The 20,297-nt window shown below is 37.7% G+C and overlaps 3 long non-coding RNA genes across 5 annotated transcripts; 2 read left to right on the forward strand and 1 right to left on the reverse strand.

Annotated features, from left to right (window-relative positions):
- Nucleotides 1-1,940: 1,940 nt before the first annotated feature.
- LOC307170406 lies at nt 1,941-7,494 on the reverse strand. 3 transcript variants are annotated; one of them, XR_013823372.1, is made up of 7 exons: nt 7,436-7,494; nt 7,305-7,360; nt 7,088-7,145; nt 5,189-5,246; nt 4,666-4,740; nt 2,199-2,372; nt 1,941-1,993 (listed from the first exon to the last, which is right to left on the reverse strand). It is a non-coding gene; the product is annotated as an uncharacterized lncRNA (long non-coding RNA). The 3 variants fall into 3 exon arrangements; XR_013823373.1 differs by lacking the exons at nt 7,088-7,145; nt 7,305-7,360; nt 7,436-7,494 and adding an exon at nt 5,802-5,877; XR_013823374.1 differs by lacking the exons at nt 7,088-7,145; nt 7,305-7,360; nt 7,436-7,494 and having other exon boundaries at nt 5,189-5,269.
- LOC307170407 lies at nt 2,313-2,897 on the forward strand. Its single transcript, XR_013823375.1, has 3 exons — nt 2,313-2,385; nt 2,545-2,638; nt 2,801-2,897. It is a non-coding gene; the product is annotated as an uncharacterized lncRNA (long non-coding RNA).
- On the forward strand, nt 4,496-4,905 carry LOC307170408. Its single transcript, XR_013823376.1, has 3 exons — nt 4,496-4,549; nt 4,684-4,752; nt 4,853-4,905. It is a non-coding gene; the product is annotated as an uncharacterized lncRNA (long non-coding RNA).
- Nucleotides 7,495-20,297: the final 12,803 nt, after the last annotated feature.

Consider the following 20,297-nt stretch of genomic DNA (forward strand, 5'->3'; position numbering starts at 1 on the left):
GGTAATTGTTATATAGGAGAAAATATAGAAATAAAAAACTAAAATTGACTAATACAATGTTGGCAGTATGATAGTAGTGAGGAGTGATGGTAATGAAGATGGTAATAAATAATAAATGGTTACTTTGCTTATGCATATACACACACTCACACACACACATACACCCACACCCACACACCTATACATTTAAACACTTTTATTTCAATTCGGGAATTCAGGAATTACTATATTGTTCGTTACTGCACTATTTTTGGTCTGTATGTCTGTCTATAAAAAAAAAAAAAAAAAAAAAAAAAAAAAAAAAACAGATTTGATCTTAACAGCGCTACCATTGCAAAGAAAGGGCAACAGAGAATTCACCTTCTTCGCAAACTAAATACTTTCTCCGTCTCGCCGGTCATTCTGTGCAGATTTTATCAGTCTTTTATTGAGAGTCTTTTAAATTTTTCTTTTATCTGCTGGTTTCATAATTTGAGCATCAAAGACAGGAATAGCCTGAATAACATTGTAAAGATTTGCTCTAAAATTATCGGCGTAAAACAGAGAGACTTAAATGTCTTTTGTAACCAGCAAATACTGCGGAAGGCAAAGAGCATCGTGGCTGCTCCAGGTCATGCTTTGGCAGGTGAATTCTCTCTGCTGCCTTCTGGGCGTCGTTACGGGCTCCCGGTATGTAAGACGAATCGCCATTCTAAATCTTTCATTCCTTATGCGATTAAACTTTTAAATTCCGCATAGAGCTCCTGGAGAAGGGAAAATTGCACATGTTGATGAATACTGTGTACTGCTGTACGTTATGTGTGTGTGTGTGTGTGTGTGATGGACTGATTGACTTTGTTACTTGTGTGAACAATGTGTGTGATTTGTATTATTTATTGTTATTTACATGCTGCTCTTAATCAATTGCCCCTTGTGGGATCAATAAAGTTGATTGAATTGAATTGAATTGAATTGTGTACCTGGAAAACAGGATGGCATTTCCAAGAAGTGACTTGCCTAGAAGAACAAATGAGAGCTTCAGAAACAAAACCGCTTCTGTTCATCACCATGGTCTCTCACCCCTTGAAGAAACATCCCTGGATATGGTCTCTGGCTTCCCCCTCGACTACATGCACCTCGTGTGCCTCGGAGTCATGAGACGGCTTCTCCACTTGTGGCTGAAGATGGGTCCTCTCACTTGTAGGATGTCGGGTTTTCAAATAAACACATTATCAGAAAGGTTGGTGAATGCGCGAAGATGTGCCCATGGAGTTTGCACGGAAACCAAGGGCACTGAGGGAAATTGATAGGTGGAAGGCAACAGAGTTCAGGCAGTTTTTACTGTATACCGGACCGGTCATGATGAAGGATCTCCTCAGCACAGAGGTGTACAAAAACTTCATGCTGCTTTTTGTGGGAATCTTCATCCTGTGCAACAACAGTTTCATTGATGATTACTGTGATTACGCAAATGAAATACTAGCTCTTTTTGTCACTCACTTTGAGCAACTGTACGGTCCACAGTTCTTGTCGTATAATGCATACTCCCTCGTACATCTTGCAGATGATGCAAAAAAGCATGGCATTCTTGACAACTTCAGTGCTTTCAAGTATGAGAATCACCTAAACAAACTCAAAAGACTTCTGAGGAAACCAACACGCCCTCTGAGTCAAATAATAAAAAGATTCTCAGAGATGCAAAGAAGCTGCAAAACACCTCAGAGAACCAGGCCACATCTGCTCAAAAAACAGCATGAGAATGGTCCTCTCCCTGCATCCTTTCATGAGGCGACACAATATAAAGAGTTGAGGACAAGCCCTTACACTCTTAAATTAGACCAGGCAAACAGTCACGTCTACATCGGCGGCAAAGCTTCTAAGCTCCAGAACATTATTTCATTCAAGGATGAAGTTTATGTTGCCTACAGTACCTTCAACAACCAGGAATCTTTCTTTGACTATCCTCTACACTCGGCATCCATTTAGTTGGCGACCTCTCAACAACTGTTGAGTTCTGCAAGTTTGAGGAAATAGAGAACAAAATTGTCCCATATCAACATAATTTCATTGCAATTCCTCTTTTACATACAAATTAATTCTTTATCAGTGCTTTTTGTAACATCGTTTATGCATTTGAATTACATACGTAGTTTTATTGGAGTAATTAAATAATATGGGTTTCAGGCTTGAAAAAAAGAAAAAAGAAAAAAAAAATGTACCTAATAGTGGAGTTTGAGGGAGAAGGTACAACTGGACCAATTGCCAAGTCATGGTATGCAGACGGCTACTCCTGGTGGCCTCCATATAAAGACCTTGACAGGGTGTTGAAGAGTGTCAGAACCATGGAGGAACCACAGCCAGAGAAAGGGTGGACCCGTCACAGAACCAGAATCCTGCATGAGTCAGGTAAGAGTAAATTATACTGTAAATTAAACATGATCTTGCCCAGCATACCTGTATTTCATTCTTCAGAATCTTCTTTTTTTTTCTACACTGTAAAATGTGATCTCACATAGCTCTAATAAACAACATGTAAAAGCTCCAAAACTGTATTTCATTTGTCAGCATCTTTTCAAAATGTGGCCAAAAATTGGAAGGAGGCCAGCTACACATCTGACATAAATTCAGAACCTGAAATTGCCAGAAAAAGGATTCCCAAGTAAGTAACAAAAGACAAAATAAATGGTTTAACACATGAAAATCCAATAATTAAGATATTTTTGAGGAAATCTCTGAGCTTTCTGACCATTCAGCATATTTACGTAGCTTTGACTTTAAACAGTGAAGAGCATCCAATTGTACTTTTTCTTTGTTTTCCTAGAAAGAAAACATACTCTGATAACATCTCATCAGATGATGAGGCACCAGAACCACCACCCCTTAAAAAAAGAAAAACCGCAGACAAAGAGAGTGTTCCTCCAGCACCCAAACCTCCAGCACTTCCAAAACACACCAAAAAAAAAAGGTAATGGAAAATAACGGATAATGGAATAATAATAAATCTTAATGAAATGAATGCTATGAATAACAATACATTTTCCATGTCGACTCAACCAAAGGTCGAAAAAAATATATATATCTATGATTCTGCAGAGGGTGTGTGGGGTGGGCTTAAAATTACGATTTTGACCAGAGATTTTGAGCCAAAACACAGGGGGTTTAGAAAGATAGCAGCATCGTTATTTTATTTTTACAGAGAGATTGGTAGTCTATTAGTAAAATCTATTGACTTTTGAGCAATCTTTGAGCAATCTTTTGCTGCATGTGTCAATGATGACAGGTCCAAAAAAAATTCATCCATGACATTCAATATTATAAAATTTTTTATTTTCTGAAATTTGGTTGATTTGATGATTGATGAAATAAGTCAGATTAAAAGTGCATAACACCCAGATTACAATAAACAAAATTTCCTTATTATTAGGTCCTGTAGTGCAAACTCAGGTTTTCCAGAGCAAAGCTGTAAACCCTTTAAGCAACTGTAAGTTTTTCTTTTATTTATTTTTTTAATCTTTTTAAATTTTTTATCCAAATCTACAATGATTACTCAAAGCTACAACTATGTCAGCGGTTCTTAATCCTGTTCCTTGGAACCCTCCACTCTGCACATTTTGTTTGCATCTCTTATCACTTCAGACTATTCAACTGTGGACTTCACAGGATTCCAGTTCGAAGGGAGCATATATTTTACATTCAAAGGGCATAAAAGTGCACAACACATGCGCTTAAATTGTAGTTATTTATAGAGGTATATTACATCTCACTTCTCTAATAAGTTTTGTGTGTGTGTGAAGACCCTGCAGAGGCGTTGTGAAAATCTGTTAATACATTTTCCTAAAGCCCCTTTCACACAGAGATTCCGGAAAATACACGGATAAAGTGACCTGGGATTTGACCCGGGTTCGTTTGATTTTGGTTCATTCACACTGCCAGTGATTTTCCGGAATCAGAGAGCGCGTTCACACACAACCCGTGTATGTCCCGGAAAGACACGTGACATCGATGTGACTTGTAATGTCTCAGCAGCGTCTTCACTTTGCTTATGAGCTGCGATTTCTCTCTCGAGAAACCACGCTTGTGCATTTATTTATCTGATTCGATCATAAACTTGCGCATTACGTACCGCTTCACAGCTGGCGAACGATCCCGCGCTTCAGCATCATTACTACGACACGGCATTATTACGGCTTTTGTTCACACAGCGCGCGTTCCGGGACTGAACACGGCAATGTTACTAGGTCCCCAACCCGGCATCGATGCCGGCATCAATCCCGGGTCATGTTTGCGTTCACACAGAAGGCGTTCCGGCAATTTGCCGGCAATTTCCCGGGTTCAGTGCGCTGTGTGAAAGGGGCTTAAGTGAAGTAAACTTCAACAGATTTCCTGTTCAGGGACAGGATTAAGAACCGCTGAACTATGTAATTGTTGAAACATGCAGCTGAACAAATATAGCTATCAAAATGAACATTGCTAATGACCCCCCAACTGTCAACAGTCTTTGTCAATCAGCAACAAAGGGAAACGGAAGAGCAACAGCAGACCTGGTGTGAGAGTCTCCCCAGCTTTCAAGGTAAATTATAGTTGTATCTGGCTGTTGGGTATGCTAAAATGAAAATGCTTTTTTGAAGTTTGTAAGTTATGGGGTAATGCCCTGTCACAATTACACATATTACAAGTGCAACCTACCCACTCCACCTTTTGCAGCTCCAGTGCGTGTGTCTGAGGCAGACCATTACGGAGATGGCTGGAGTGTTGATCCACCTAACACACAAGGTACAATAGCATAATCAGGGATGAGTAAATCAGAAACACATTCACAGAATTTAAATGCAATATAAAACTGAATAACATCATATTTGTGTTCAATCCATAGAGCACACATTCTCTGTCCTGAGAACATCAGGGGACAACCAAGGAAGAACACGGAGTAAGATTACTGCACATAAATTCACTTAAGTAAATTTTACAATTTGACATCCCTCACCCAAATAGAGTCAGTTAACAGATCACAGTTTAAATTGCAATTGAAATGAACTTTACAGTAAAATAACTGCAAAATGATTTTTGGACAAATGTAGCCAGACTCAAGGCACTGGGATGACTCAAAATGATCCACCCTTGTTAAGATAGATTCTGAAATGAATGTGTCCCGCTGAGTGTGAAGCAGGCCTTAGTGTGTTAATTTGCAAATTTAACAAGCAAATCTTACCTACTCCACCTTCCTCAGCTCCAGTGGGCGTCTCTCAGGCTGAGCATCATGGAGCCGGCTGGGGTGTTGATCCACCGAACACACAAGGTAAAAGAGCATTACTTACAATAAAGTAGGAGGAAACAAGACAGGTTTGTAAAAATCTGGTAGGGACTACACAAGCTTCCTCCTGGGTTAGTGACATCACTAACCCTAAAAATTACATAAACCACGCCCCCGGGAACGCAGTCCATGTTGAGAATAGGAAGAGTTGTTGTAGTAGAGCACATTTGTGAGTCTGCTCAAGCTGTCGGATCCGTCTTTTCACATGCAATACAGTACTAACACAAATGCAATAGCAAGTCACTCTGCAGGCATCTTAAAACAGTTCCCACACAACCGATTTATAGATTATCATGACAGAATATGCTAATTAGTTAACTCCACATCAGCAACATAAATTCATCAACTGACCATTCAGAAAAGTCCTTTTGCTCTACATGTTGTCACTTCTTTTTGAATCTCTCCATCTTTGTCCAACTCCAGTGTTTTATTATTTTCTGATATTTCAATTAACTACACATTTACACATTTTAGTGTGTGTTAACTTGTGTTGGAAACAAGCTAATCTTACCTACTCCACCTTCCTCAGCTCCAGTGGGCATCTCTCAGGCTGAGCATCATGGAGCCGGCTGGGGTGTTGATCCACCGAACACACAAGGTAAAAGAGCATTACTTACAATAGAAAAGGGAGAGAAAAAAACAGACGCAAGTGTATTTACCTGCCGCTGGTACAGTGATTACTGTGTTTACTTTTTGCCGCATTACCAACCGGAGCAAAGTAAAATTCCGCAGCTGCTGAGAAACTAGTTCCTTTGGGATCATTGAGATGAAAGGTAAGTTTGATTTCTAACATTATTCTCTCAACGGACATTTGCATCGATAGTCTAGTGTTATAATTGATTTGCGTTTGGTGCACTGTGGAGTGGGTAAAACGGCTTTTAATGACTGGCTAACATATACCATTGACTCGCGCTAGCCTAGCATCGGCTTACTATCCAAATATAAGGACTGGATAATTAAAAAAAAAAAATGTCTCCACTGATGAATAACAACCAAGCTGACTTAAAAATGAGGTCCGATGTCAAAAATCCAGAACCACCCCTTTAAGTGGCCACTGTATCTGAATAACTGATTGGATTTCTAAAGTGTTGTCAATTTTTTTGTTGGCCATATGAGTGTAAAATTAATTTGAAGGAATATTAGACTGGTTCAAACTAAGCTTCTGTACTGTATATGTTTGATTTATGTTGTGTTTAGGACAAAACTTTTAATGAAGAGCATTGTGTTTATGTAATTAGGCTCTCTAAGTATATCAAATTTTGGATTTAGATTTATCGTCCAATATATCGTTATCGGCTTTCAGATATAAAGAATTAATGGTTATCGGTTTCGGACAAAATTTTCATATCAATGTATCCCTATTTTGGAGAGCAACTACTCCTAGTCACCCCCTGTCATTTCAAAGATTTGTACAATAGAGAGCATGTCAAGTAGAAACGCCTCATCCATTTTGTGATTTTGCACCCATTTTGGGAGGTGCGTGCGCAGTCAGTAGTGAGGAGCCAGGCAAAAGTATAAACATTATACTTGTTTCAAACGGATTTGACAGAATCAAGTGACGAGACCAATGCTGCAGGGGGTGCCAGGAATAGTCACACTCAAATTTGGAAATATTAGAGTCCTAACTGTACTCAAAAGAGCACTGATGTACTGACTGGTGATTGTTGGTAATGCCAGTGTAATAATTAATAAATTAACCATACTGTTCTTATAAGAAGTGAACAAAAATCTGTTTTATGCTTTTCGGTTTAATATTTTAGTGTGTGTTAACTTGTGTTGGTAACAAGTGAATCTTACCTACTCCACCTTCCTCAGCTTCAGTGGGCGTCTCTCAGGCAGAGCATCATGGAGCCGGCTGGGGTGTTGATCCACCGAACACACAAGGTAAAAGAGCATTCATTAGGCATTTAAACAACATTTAAAAACAATATATATATATATATATATATATATATATATATATATATATATACACACATATAATTACATTATGTGTTCAATCAATAGTGCAAACCTTTTCTGTCCTGAGACCTTCAGGGAACCACCAAGGAAGAGAGGAGAGTATGTTTCCTACAAATTATATTTTTACATATATTGTGTTATGCTGTTATGAAAATCATCATCAGCATTTAAGTTTTTACTTACCAAAATCCAGTCTTGAGTATTGTACCATGTAAGTCATTTATCGATTTAAATGATCTTCTGTATTGCAGCAAGGGCAATTCTGGAAACACTAGAAAAAATGGACATGAAGATCAACCACCTGACTTCACTTGTCCAGTCTCTAGTGGGAAACAGACGCATTCTACCGCAGATGCAGAATGACGAAGAGGATGACGTCTTTCCACTCGCATCTATTGAAGAGCTAGACCGGCTGGAACAAAGTTTAGTTGACAGAGGGTTTATGCAGAGAATGGTAAGAATCAACTGAATTTTCAACCTACAACTAATAATGAAATGTACTGTGCATGTTTACACGCTTGTCAAAAGTCTGAGATTATCAAGATTGTAAAAAAAAAAAAAAAAAAGTTTCTTCTGCTCAGCAAGGCTGCAATTTATTTGATCATAAATGCAGTGAAAACAGCAACAGTTAAATATGATTAAACCTTTCCATTTTAATATATTGTCAAATGTATTTTTTCTGATCAAAACTAAATTTTCAGCATCATTACTCCAGTCTTCAGTGTTATATTATATTCTAATATTCTGTTTTTCTGATTGGTTAATAGCAATTATTATTGGTGCTCAATTATTGATAATGGTTATTATCAATGCTCAAATAGTTTTTGCTGCTTCATATTTTCTAAGAAACGGTTATCCTGTTTTTAGGATTATTTGATGAACAGTTCATTATTTAATGAACAGTAAGTTAAAATGAACATAATTTATTTGAAATGTGAGTCTTCTGAAATGTAATAAATGTGTTTGTCATTTTTTAACATTGCTGATTAAGATGGTTACTTACCTAAACTTTTGAATGGTAGTTCATCACAGTTTCCACAAAACTATGAAGCAGCACAACTGTTTCCAATATTGATAATAATCAGAAAGGTTTATTGAGCAGCAAATCAGCATAATGATTTCTGAAGGATCAAGTGCTGCTGAAAATTCAGCTTTGCAAAGCAGAAACTTCAAAATAGAAAACAGTTCTTATAGTCAATGAACAGACTTTCAAAAACATTACAAAATAAGAATTATTCCAAACTTTTGACGGATACTAAGAAAAGTACAGAAGACGTACATCAATATGCTCAAATATTACTTAAAATTTACCTGTTGAAGGTGAGGAGATTATCCATCAGTGGCGGTCCAACAATGAAGAAGACCGTGTGGAGAATCTGCTTCAAGGTCTTCACCACGAACTTTGCCAGGGAACTGAACTGGGGTGCGTTTCCCGAAAGCATCGTTGGCTAACTATGGTCGCAAGTTCCGTCGTTACCAATAGAGTTCAATGGACATTGCGATGAACTTGCGACCATAGTTGGCCAACGATGCTTTCGGGAAACGCACCCCTGGTGCGGGAGAGGAGACAAGAGGGGAATAAAGTCATCGAACGTCGGCTCACTCTTAATAGGCAAGTTCAAATGTTGTACAGATATGCAGATTAGATTTGATGGCGGGAAGTTAGCCAGTCAGGTACGTTAAGTACTTGCTAACATGTTCATATGAGGTAATCAAACATGTGGTAATACCAACAGCAACGTGCCGTTTTCAAAAATAGTTGAGGTTTAAACGTTCAGTTAAATAAGTATTGACCAACCACAGAAACGTGCACGAAACAACGTGCTACCTAACAGGTGATTTCAGTTAACATTACGTAATTTCAAAGTTATTACATAACCGATCACAAACGCAATTAGTATAAAAAATATTAGATTTATAAGCCAATCTTTCCTCACAACTCGGGACACATTCTCCACGCAGCAGTAGTTTTACGTAAACTCACTCAGGAAGAGCTTGACGCATGAACTCTCTGCACGTTTGATATCTTTGACTTTATATATTCGGATAAAAAAAAAATTAAAGTGTCTTTTTTTTTATGCAGCTTCAGCCATGAGGAATCCCGTCCTGCTGTCGCCAACGGAAGCGAGTAGGGGGAGGCTGCAGACCTGGAGCCGGTAGATCTACGCCCCAGCAGTTCTACGCCCCAGCAGTTTTACGCCCCTGCTGTTCCAGTTGCGTCCAGTGGGGGGAACCTGTACAGCGACACGAATTGAGGTATATTAAATAATCTGCTAAAGTTATTGTTGTTTAGCAAAAAAATGTAAAAAAAAAAAAAATGCAATGCAACATTTATTATTTATAAACGATTAGCTTGATAGAGCTATGTAGATATTATTGGAGAATTTCATCTGTCTCACACATGGGCCAACTGCATGAGGTAAACAGGCCTGGGAAGATGAACAGGTGCCCTATGGAAAATATATGTAAGCTCAGCAAAATGATATGTGAAATGTAAACTAGGTCACAAGTGGTACTATGGAAAACTGTTATATAAAGTGTTTTTTAAAAAAGAACATACGAAGCATTTCGCCACCAGTAAAGATAAAACACTGATATAAGAATTATTAATAGTGGCGAAAAGGGAAGGAGGAGCAAAAAGAAAAAGATAACTAAACAGAAACCAATTGGACACTAACTGATAAGAAAACCACATAAAACTGAGTGCAAGACCACTGAAAGATCAGATGACCAGCTGACATCTCACTTTGTTGAATTGTTCAATAAAGTTGATTCTTTTGAGACCCGAAGCCTTGACTTTGAGAGATTTCTTCTGAGTTCTGGACCAGACATCATTGACCTGAATCAAAGATCGTGATTTGGCCACGACAATATCAATTCATTTCTATATATCAATGGATGGCCTATAATTTATTTCTCGAGACAAAAAGTTCTGGACAGTCAGTATGATGTTCTGTATGGCTTAAACTTAGCTAAGTAACCACGTGTAAGTTTAGCTGCCCCTAGTCTTCTCTACTCACTTTCAAAATTAACTTTCTTTTGAATTTTCTTTTGTTGCCTGTCTTTATCTTGCGTGAGATGGCCTCTTCTGGTAAGACTCTGTTTACTCCTTTCTGGTTTGAGTTTCTTATTGAAAATTAGATGATCTAACTATCTAATTTATGTCTAAATATAAATTTTTCTTAAAATAGCTTACTGATCTGGACTAAAATGTAGGCTGTGTGCACTTAATGCAGGATATATCATACTCTGTCTTTACCAAGTTCTCTTTAACTTGCGTGTGTGTTTGCTTTAGCTACTTAAGGAAATGAAAATCTCCCTCTTTCTCTGTAAACTTGTATAAACTGTAAACACCCATCTCTTTTTTTAACTGCATTCCAAACCAATAGCTTATCTAGTAATTAAATAACTTACAGAGACATACATGGACATGTTTTTAATGTCATTTTCAATTTTCTCTGCACAGTCCATCATCAGTGGCCAAAAGAAAAGCGTCTTGACACTTTTTCCAAAAGTGTTCCACCAACAAGTGCCTGTGCCGTTGTACTTTGAAGATCAGGAGCAAATTGATGCAATCCACACTGACCTGACATAAATTCTGGGCAGCACACACACACACACACACTGTGACAAGATCAAATTCACCATGGATGTCCTTTTTACATTCTCTTAATGTTTATTTTTCTTATTATGAAAAACACAGATATGAAACTCAAATTAAAAAGGCAGTTTGTGTTCTCGTAACACTTTCTTTCATGTGGTCTGTGACTCTTATAGGGGGTCTACAGTGATTCTGCAGGGTCTCCAATAAGTCTTCTAGTTTATCTCAGTTGCTTTGGTGCATTTCTCAGATCACAACTGAAATCACATCATCTTAAGTTGTCACTGGTGCACATAAAAGCAATTTCTCATTATTTTATACTTTATACAAATTGCAAATGCTTCGGTACATTCATGCAAGAACTGATAATGTACAACTGTCTGCTGTTTCCTACATTATCAACTCTTTATGTCATGTTGATCAAAATATAGGCCTATTATACTATTTCTCTGTTGAATTGTCATAGTCCTCAAAACATAGGCATTAGTTCCTTGCATAAGTCATTAAATGCAAAATGGTTGAGTTGTCATAAACTGTTAAGCATGGTTTCAATACATTTCTATTAGACTTTATTTTGTAAATGTGTCCTGAATTGATGAATTGCGGAGGTGTATTTAGAATTTCACTAATGAAGGAAATAATGAATTGATAACTTAGGAAGCAGCAAGGCAATTCATAATCAATTGCATGAATTTACCAAAGCATTGGCAATTTGTTCAAAAGTAGTTATGAGAATTTCAGTAGTGATCTGAGAAATGTCCCAAAAAATTAAGGATTCAGGAATTTCATTCAAAATTTAACAGTGAGTCCTGCTGCGTGTGAATTTGAAAAGACCAAATCACCATGAATGTCCTTTTAACATTTTTTTCAATATTTAAATGTTTTTTATCAGTGAGCAGAAGCACTTTGACAGGAGGATAGAAAAAAAGTTAAAGAAGAGTGGCAAGCCATAGGAGAGTCATCTACAGGAGTCATCATAATTCATAAATGGTGTTGATAAAGAATGTTTTTGTGAACAACAATATTGTCTCTTTCTTCTAAATGGCCCTCGGAATTTTAGAAAAGGGTTAAATTGTGTTTGTCTTCATAAAATGCTATGTAGGACACTGTTTTGTAGCTGTATGATGACCAATAGTAAATAGTACAGCAGATATTTAATCGAGGATCCATATGACACGGTGCTGTATGTCTAATGGGCTAAATATGGTTAATATCTAAATGTAACTTTATATAAATTCACAACAACATATTTCACTCAGTCTCTTGTATATAAAAACATACAGTGAATATTCTATATTCAATTTTCAACGAACTATTCTACAGCAGGTCATATATAAATATTCTACAGTAGGTCATATATCATTACTTGTCATCTGATCCACCTGTGTGCATTATTAATTTTTTAATTTACAAAAATAGTCTTCTGTTGGCTGAATAAAACAAACAGTCATCTGTAGGCTGAGTGAAGCCAACTGAATATCTACAGATATTTTAATCCATAGTGCAAATCTACACTGTAACGTTTATATTTAAATTAACAAAAAACAAAATTGGGCAAAGTCTATGAACGGGACGGTTATTAATGTGTAAGTTTTGAGCGTCGATTTAATGGTGTTATTTCGCAGTATATCCCCCTACTGGACGCATCTGGAACAGCAGGGGCGTAAAACTGCCGTGGGGCGTAGATCTACCGGCTCCAAGTCTGCAGCCTCCCCATATAGACGGAAGCAGAGGCAGAGAAATACATCAAAGATTTCCTACGCTTGGCCCCAGGGAGGGTGTAATTTATGTTATTAATATTTGTGTATTGTAGTAATATAGAGTGTGTTATTTGAATAGCCTATGTTAATATAGCGTTCTGTTAATGTGGCCTTTTATAATTAATTAAAAATGAATATAAATGATTAATTATAAATATATTGCCTATTATAAATGTATTTCTAAAAACGACAGCAAATGCGTGTTTTATTCTAGGTTCAGGAAAGCGTGGTTACTTCACGTGCTCAAAACAACTTCTATAACTAACAGGTGATTATCATATCTAACTCAATCAACATAACGTAATTTTAAAGATATAACCGATCACAAACGTCACACAATTAGTATTAAAAATATATTTGTTTTATACATACCTCAAGCACATGTTTCCTCACAACTCGTCAACACGTCTTCTCCACGCAGCATCAGCAGCACGTGGTTTAATGTAGACTCACGCAGGAAGAGTATGTCCAAAGACAGGTAAAAGTAGGCTGTATATTTACCGTGTTTGCAAGTATTTTTTAGAAGAAGCAGTCGAGCAACAGAAGAGGACAGCAGATTGTAAGTGTTTTGTTTTCTCATTAGATTTTAGCGCTGTTTATTGCCGTTGCTAGGAAACATTGTTTTGTTTGCAGCGTTTAACGTGGTAAACGCCTTCTGAAGTTGCGTTTGTTCTCGTACAGCGTGAAAATTTGTAGTGGCTGTGTTTTATGGGAATTAATTTTGTTAATGGAAGGAATTATATCTTTAAACGATGTCTGGGCTACATAAATCAGATGTCTTGGAGATGTATGGACATCTGATGAACATCTTTAAAAGAGCGGATTGCCGACGTTCTAAATTATTTACGTCTTATTTACATAGCCTAGACGTCGTTCTAACAGCTGGCAAGGACGTCTCGGCGACGTAAAGCATATGAGCACACGCCCTAATATAAACGTCTTCCAGATGAAAACGACGACGTCACACAGATGTCTGCGCGACGTGCGTGTGCTATCTGGGTACATGTACGATATTAGGCTTAGTTCATGTTTTTACTCCAAACTCATTTCATAACATACATTTTAATCTGGCACGACCACCAGTTTAACATGTCTTACCTTAAAAATCTTCTCATCTTCAAATCGCGTTCTTCTGAGGTAAATCCAAGGTAAACAGCACAACACAGCACAAACGTCTTCAAACTCAATGAAAAGCAGAGAGGAGTGAGTTCCCGAAGTCTCTGGTTCTTTGTTTTGAGGTGATGAGGGCGTTTACAGGTCTGCATTCTGCCGCGTGGATCATTTGCATGTCAATCGCTCGTGCGCGCGTGGGTGTGGTCACATTATAGTTAATTAGGATGTGTTTGAGAAACTGTACATGTCGCTGCTTTCTTACGGATTACTTAAACAGAGAATATTTGTTTTTTATATAATTTACATATTTTAAAAATAGAGACTCCAAGCGTTGTGTAGACATGTGTTTTAACCCTCTGGAGTCTGAGCTGTTTTCTGGGCCCTGGAGGTGTTCTGACATGCTCTGACATTTGTGCTTTTTTCAGTTATTTATAAACATGTTAATTTCAAAGGTGTAAATTCACTCTATATAGCACAAACAGGGCTACCAAAATATCTGATCAACATGCATGTATATGTTTGAATTTTTAAGAGAATAATGTTTATGCGTGGTTATTGGAAAAAATAAAAATGAAAGTTGCAGAAATAAGACCTCAAAACACATACTAAATATGTGTAATTAAGACTTTTGACCAATGAATTGTGTAGCTTTGAGTTCTGGCTTCAAAATGGTGTGAAAATCATCCTGCCTTATCGTTCTCATAAAACAGTGCATTGATTTGAACTTTCTAAAACAATTTTTTTGTCAGAAGAGGTTTATGCATGGGAGGGGTATAGGCCCATCAATATTAATGAGATTCAGACCAGGGGTGTGACATAGACTCTTTCAGTGGCTAATGGGCCATCAAGTGCCTGAACAAAGAAGAGGAGATTCAAAGGTTTTGTTTTACAATCTGTTTTATTGTAATTCCTCTATGTGGAGGAACTAAATGTTCTAAATTTGCTCTAAGGACTTCCGGTCGGAACATCGTCCAAGATGGTCGCATAGAGAGAGAGCTCCCGGTTGAGCCAGTGCAATTAGATAAATTCCCCAATACAAAACAAATAAATAATTTCATAAAAAAACACAGACAAGGGGACAAGAACCATAACACCACTTAGAGTAATAAAAATCGTCCGAAGACAAGAGGTGAGAAAGACGGGGCGCAGCAACATTAACGTTAGCAGTAACAGGTTTAAGCTAGCAAACAACGTGGAGAAAGGGCCGACTTGGAACTGATTCTGCGAGAACTAAAAGATTTTCGCCAGGAAAATAAAGATCAATTAGAGAAAATAAAAGAAGAAATTGTGAAGGTGAATACCAGACTGGACGAGGCAGAAGGGCGAATTGAGAAAGCAGAGGAGAGGATCCAAAACACAGAGGAAGTCATCACTGCTATGCTAAAGCTACACACCAAGCTGGATGACAAGCTGCTGGATCTGGAAAGTCGCTCCAGACGTGATAACATACGGATATATGGGGTACCGGAGGGAACAGAAAAAGAATCAACAACGATGGTCGCATTTGTGGAAAATTTACTCCAAGAAGGTCTCGAGTTAACTGATGACATGCCCGACCTACATATTGAAAGGGCTCATCGGTCGCTGGGACCGCAGCCACCGGCGCCATCATAATTAAGTTTTTAAGTTTCAAAACAAAAGAGTCATTACTCCGCAAGGCATGGCAGAGGAAGGGGTTTACCTGGCAAGAAAACCGTATAAACCTGGACCACGACTATCCACCTCTGATACTCAAACAACGAAGAGAATATTCAGAGATCCGCAAAGTGCTGAAGGAAAATAAAGTTCAGTTCCAGACCCTCTTCCCAGCCAGGCTGCGCATGAGACACGGCGACGGAACCAAAACCTACGATACTGTAGAGGAGGCTTCAGAGGACCTGCGAAGAAGAGGCTACACGGTAACAACAACCACCAGACCGCCGGAGACACTCATGGAACAGGTGCAACGATTATCCTGGAAGAGAGTAGACAGACGAGCGAGGAAGGATACAATCAAAGCCGGACGCGATGCAAGCTACAGGGAGAAACTCCGAGCCTTCAGGAGATCATCGCCGGCCCCCTCCGGGACCTAAAGGATTTAATCCAAAGTTCGAGGACAACGGAGTTAATTGCGAATTTTCTTGAACTGTATTGTAAATAGTGGAGGAGTTCTGTGGCAGGATTGACTGGTTCGTTCGGGACTAACTTTTCATCCTTGGACCCCGTTTTTGTTTATTTTTTGTTTATTTTAATTGACTTTATTTTTTCTCCATGCGACTGTTGCAGGTAAGGGCCTCTCCCTCCGGAATAAGGAGGGGGAATTTCCCCTTCGAGCCACCTTGGGAGGCTCAACAGGGTCAAATTAACAGACCCCTACATAGGGAGTCACACGGACAAATGTTCGGTTTTATGTTTATTAATATGTTAGTCGTTCATTCCCTGCCGGTTCTTGCAGGGAGGGGGAAGCGCACTAAGTTTCTGAGTGAGATGAAGGGGGGAATCACATAGATGCAAAATAGGTCTTTAAAGATAGCATCATTTAATATAAATGGGATACTCAATCCAGTTAAGAGAGGGAAAATCTTATCAAAATTAAAGAAGGATAAAATTCAGGTAGCTTTCTTGCAAGAGACACACCTTAATGACACTGAACATGCCAAATTGAATAAATCAGGATTTAAACATGTTTACTTTTCTTCCCATGGATCGGGAAAGAGGAGAGGAGTGGCGACTTTGATATCCGGTGCTGTAAATTACGAACACATATCAGAACATAAGGACACCGAAGGCAGATTTGTTATGATTACGGGTAAAATTGAAGGAATTGTGATGAGTCTCCTTAACGTGTATGTTCCTCCGGGCAGTGACTGGTCCTTTTATAAACATATAGTTGATCTAATGACAACAAAAAGTCAAGGGATTTTAATAAGATTGACTCATCAAATGGGAAATCTGGCGCCAAAAACATTAACAGAAAATTAAATACGTGGTTGCGTGAAGTGGGGATTGTCGACGTGTGGAGAGAGATAAATCCGACGAGCCGAGACTACTCGCATTACTCACCTGCTCACAATGTCTACTCGCGCATAGATTACTTCTTTATGCTTAAAGGAGATCTTTGTAAGGTGAATAATTGTGAAATAAAAGCTAGCACTATTTCAGACCATAGTCCCATTTATATGTCAGTCCATCTGAACAATAAGAAGAAATTAACCCTCTGGAGACTGAACTCAAACATTCTGAACAACCCAGTTATTAAAGATAAATTGAAAAATGAAATTCAGTTGTACTTAGACATTAACGAAAATGAAGAAGTGACCCCACCTATTCTCTGGGATGCATTAAAAGCAGTGATTAGGGGCAAAATAATATCCATATCCTCATATGAGAAAAAAATTAAGGGAGTAAAACTAAAAAAATTGGAAGAAGAATTGAAGACACTACAGAAAGAACATGCAAAGTCTCTCAAAGATGAGAACAAACATAAGATTAAAAAACTAATAAAAGAAATAGATGAAATAAATACTCAAGAAATTCAAAAAAAGCTCCTTTTCACAAAGCAACAATACTATGAGGTAGGTGGGAAATCACTAAAACTTTTATCATATAGGTTAAGAAAACAACAAGCGGATAGAACTATACACAAAATAAGAAACTCTGCAACAAATGAAATAGAAACTAATCTGGAAAAAATTCAGCAGTGCTTCCTAGAATACTATAAAACATTATATTCCCAACCACAGACAAGCAACGACAATCAGATTGATACCTTTCTGGCTCAAATTAATCTCCCACAGATCACTGATGAACAAAATGAAAAATTAATATCTAAAATAACAAAAGAAGAAATTCAATCAGCAATCAGGAGAATGAAAGGGGGGAAGTCTCCAGGGACCGATGGTTTTCCCACAGAATGGTACAAAACAATGCAAGATCAACTAATTCCAACATTATTAAAAACGTTTAATTGGGTTTTAGAAAATAAAAATATCCCCCCCTCATGGAGGGAGGCAATGATCTCGGTCATACCTAAAGAGGGGAAAGACCAATCGGACTGTGGGAATTACCGTCCTGTAAGTCTGTTAAATAACGACTACAAACTATTCACCTCCATATTATCTAAAAGAATAGAACTGATATTACCAATATTAATACATAAGGACCAGACTGGCTTTGTCAGACAAAGACAGACCCAAGATAACATCAGGAAAACATTGCACGTTATGAGACAAATCACACAACAAAACCTGGAGACACTGATATTAAGTTTGGATGCAGAGAAAGCTTTCGACTCAGTGAGGTGGTCATTTTTATATAAAGTACTTTCAAAATTTGGTTTCCATACGAGTATGATAGACACATTTGCAGCTCTATATAACAAACCAACGGCTAGAATCAAAATCAATGGAGATCTATCCAGTTCATTCGTTCTGGAAAGAGGAACGAGACAAGGGTGTTGTGCGTCGCCGCTCCTCTTTGCCTTGTTTATAGAACCCATGAGTCAACTGATTAGGCAGAGGTCGGACATAAAGGGTGTAATAATGAAATCCGGGGAGCAAAAACTGGCCCTATTTGCTGATGATTTATTGATAAGTATAACACAACCTACTCAGACACTCCCAAAATTGATGAAAATACTAGAAGAATTTGGTTTCATTTCAGGTTATAAAATTAATATCAATAAAACTCAAATATTAAAATTTAATTATGACCCACCATCCTCAATTAAGACCATGTACAATTGGAAATGGGATGCGGAATCCATTAAATACGTGGGTGTTTTATTACCTAGGGACTACTCAAGATTGTACGACATCAATTACGGCCCATTAAATTCAAAGATAAAATCTGATATACATAGATGGAATGTTATTCCCTTTCTAAGTTTAAGCTCCCGGATAGAATCAATCAGGATGAATATTCTCCCGCGGTTATTATACCTTTTTCAATGTCTGCCAGTCAAAATACCATCTAAACAATTCTTAGAATGGGACAGATTGATAGCAAGATATGTGTGGCAAGGGAAAAGGGCCAGAATTAAATTTAAGACACTGCAATTAAGAAAAGAAAAGGGTGGAATGGGCCTTCCTTGCCTACAGAACTACTACCATGCAGCCCAACTGAGACCTTTAGTCTGCCTGTGTTCGCCAACATACACTGCAGCATGGAAAGAAATAGAAACCACAATGTTAAACAGAATCCCAATAACAGCCCTACTAAGTGATAACAAATTATTAGAAGAACAGGAAATCCCGAACGACTCTATAATAGGCAGCTCTCTGAAGTCCTGGCAGACAATGGTCAAAACTTGCAGATTAGGAGAAGCATAAAAAATTATGAGATGGTGTGCCTATGATTCAGACTTTGCTCCAAACAGAACCGATGGCAGATTTAAGATATGGATCTCAAAAGGTTTAACTACTTATTATTCATTTATCCACAAAGGGGCATTCCAGAGTTTTGAAACCCTACAAAAAGATTATGGACTGGGAAAAGATGATTTTTTTAGGTACCTGCAAGTGAGACATCATTTTAATGAAAATCTTAAAGGGGTGTTAGGAACAGATGAATCAGGGTTCCTGGAAGTATTTTTATCATTAATTAAACCCAGATCAAGCAACAAAATTATCTCCAAAATATACAATATCATACAATTATCTAAAAAAGAGAATACAGAATACATAAAGAAGAAATGGGAAAGGGAATTGAAAGTGATGATCACACAGGAGAGCTGGGGGAAAATATGTCAATTGCAGTGGTTATCAACCGGGTCAAACACATGGCGGGAGTTCTGCTGGAAAAACATTGCAAGATTCTTTATCACACCCATTCAGAAACGATATCAGGGTAGCGGAGATGCCTGTTGGAGACTTTGTGGGTCTAATGGAGCCAACCACTTCCATATTTTTTGGGACTGCCAGATAATTAGACCTTATTGGGAAGAGATTCACAAACATATAAACAATGTATTTAATGTAAATATACCATTCAAATGTGAAACTGTTTATTTGGGCAATATAGGGTTCGAAACATGGAATATTAACGATAAAAAATTGCTGGCAATACTATTAGCAGCCAGTAAGAAATCTGTTACGAGGAAATGGTTAAAAGTAGATCCACCCACCATTGAAGAATGGATTGGAATTGTCTATGAGATTTATGTTATGGAAAAGATATCCTATTCCCTCAAAGTTGAAAAAGAATTATTTTATAAGATTTGGACCAAATGGACTGAGTATGTAAAACCAATCAGATCTGATTTCATTTGACTGTACTTGTGCTTTGTGTAGACCTGCCCTCTTTGTGTTGTTTTAAGTACCTGAAGTGGTGCGCATCCCGGTTCTGTTCTGCTTTGTTATTGTTCCTAACTGAAATAATCAACGGTCCGTAAAAGGAATACTCAGAAGGGCAATATAGACAACTCATCTAAACTTTCTGAATCCATCCCTACCTATGTACTTGAATGTCAAAAATTGTAATTAATGTATGTGATGGGATTTTGCCTTTCCAAATAAAAAGATAATATCAAAAAAATAAATAAATTTGCTCTAAGAAAATCAAATGTGAGCAAAATTAATTAATCAGTCTGCTA

Source organism: Squalius cephalus (assembly GCF_949319135.1).
Source record: "Squalius cephalus genome assembly, chromosome: 13".
Lineage (NCBI taxonomy): Eukaryota > Metazoa > Chordata > Actinopteri > Cypriniformes > Leuciscidae > Squalius > Squalius cephalus.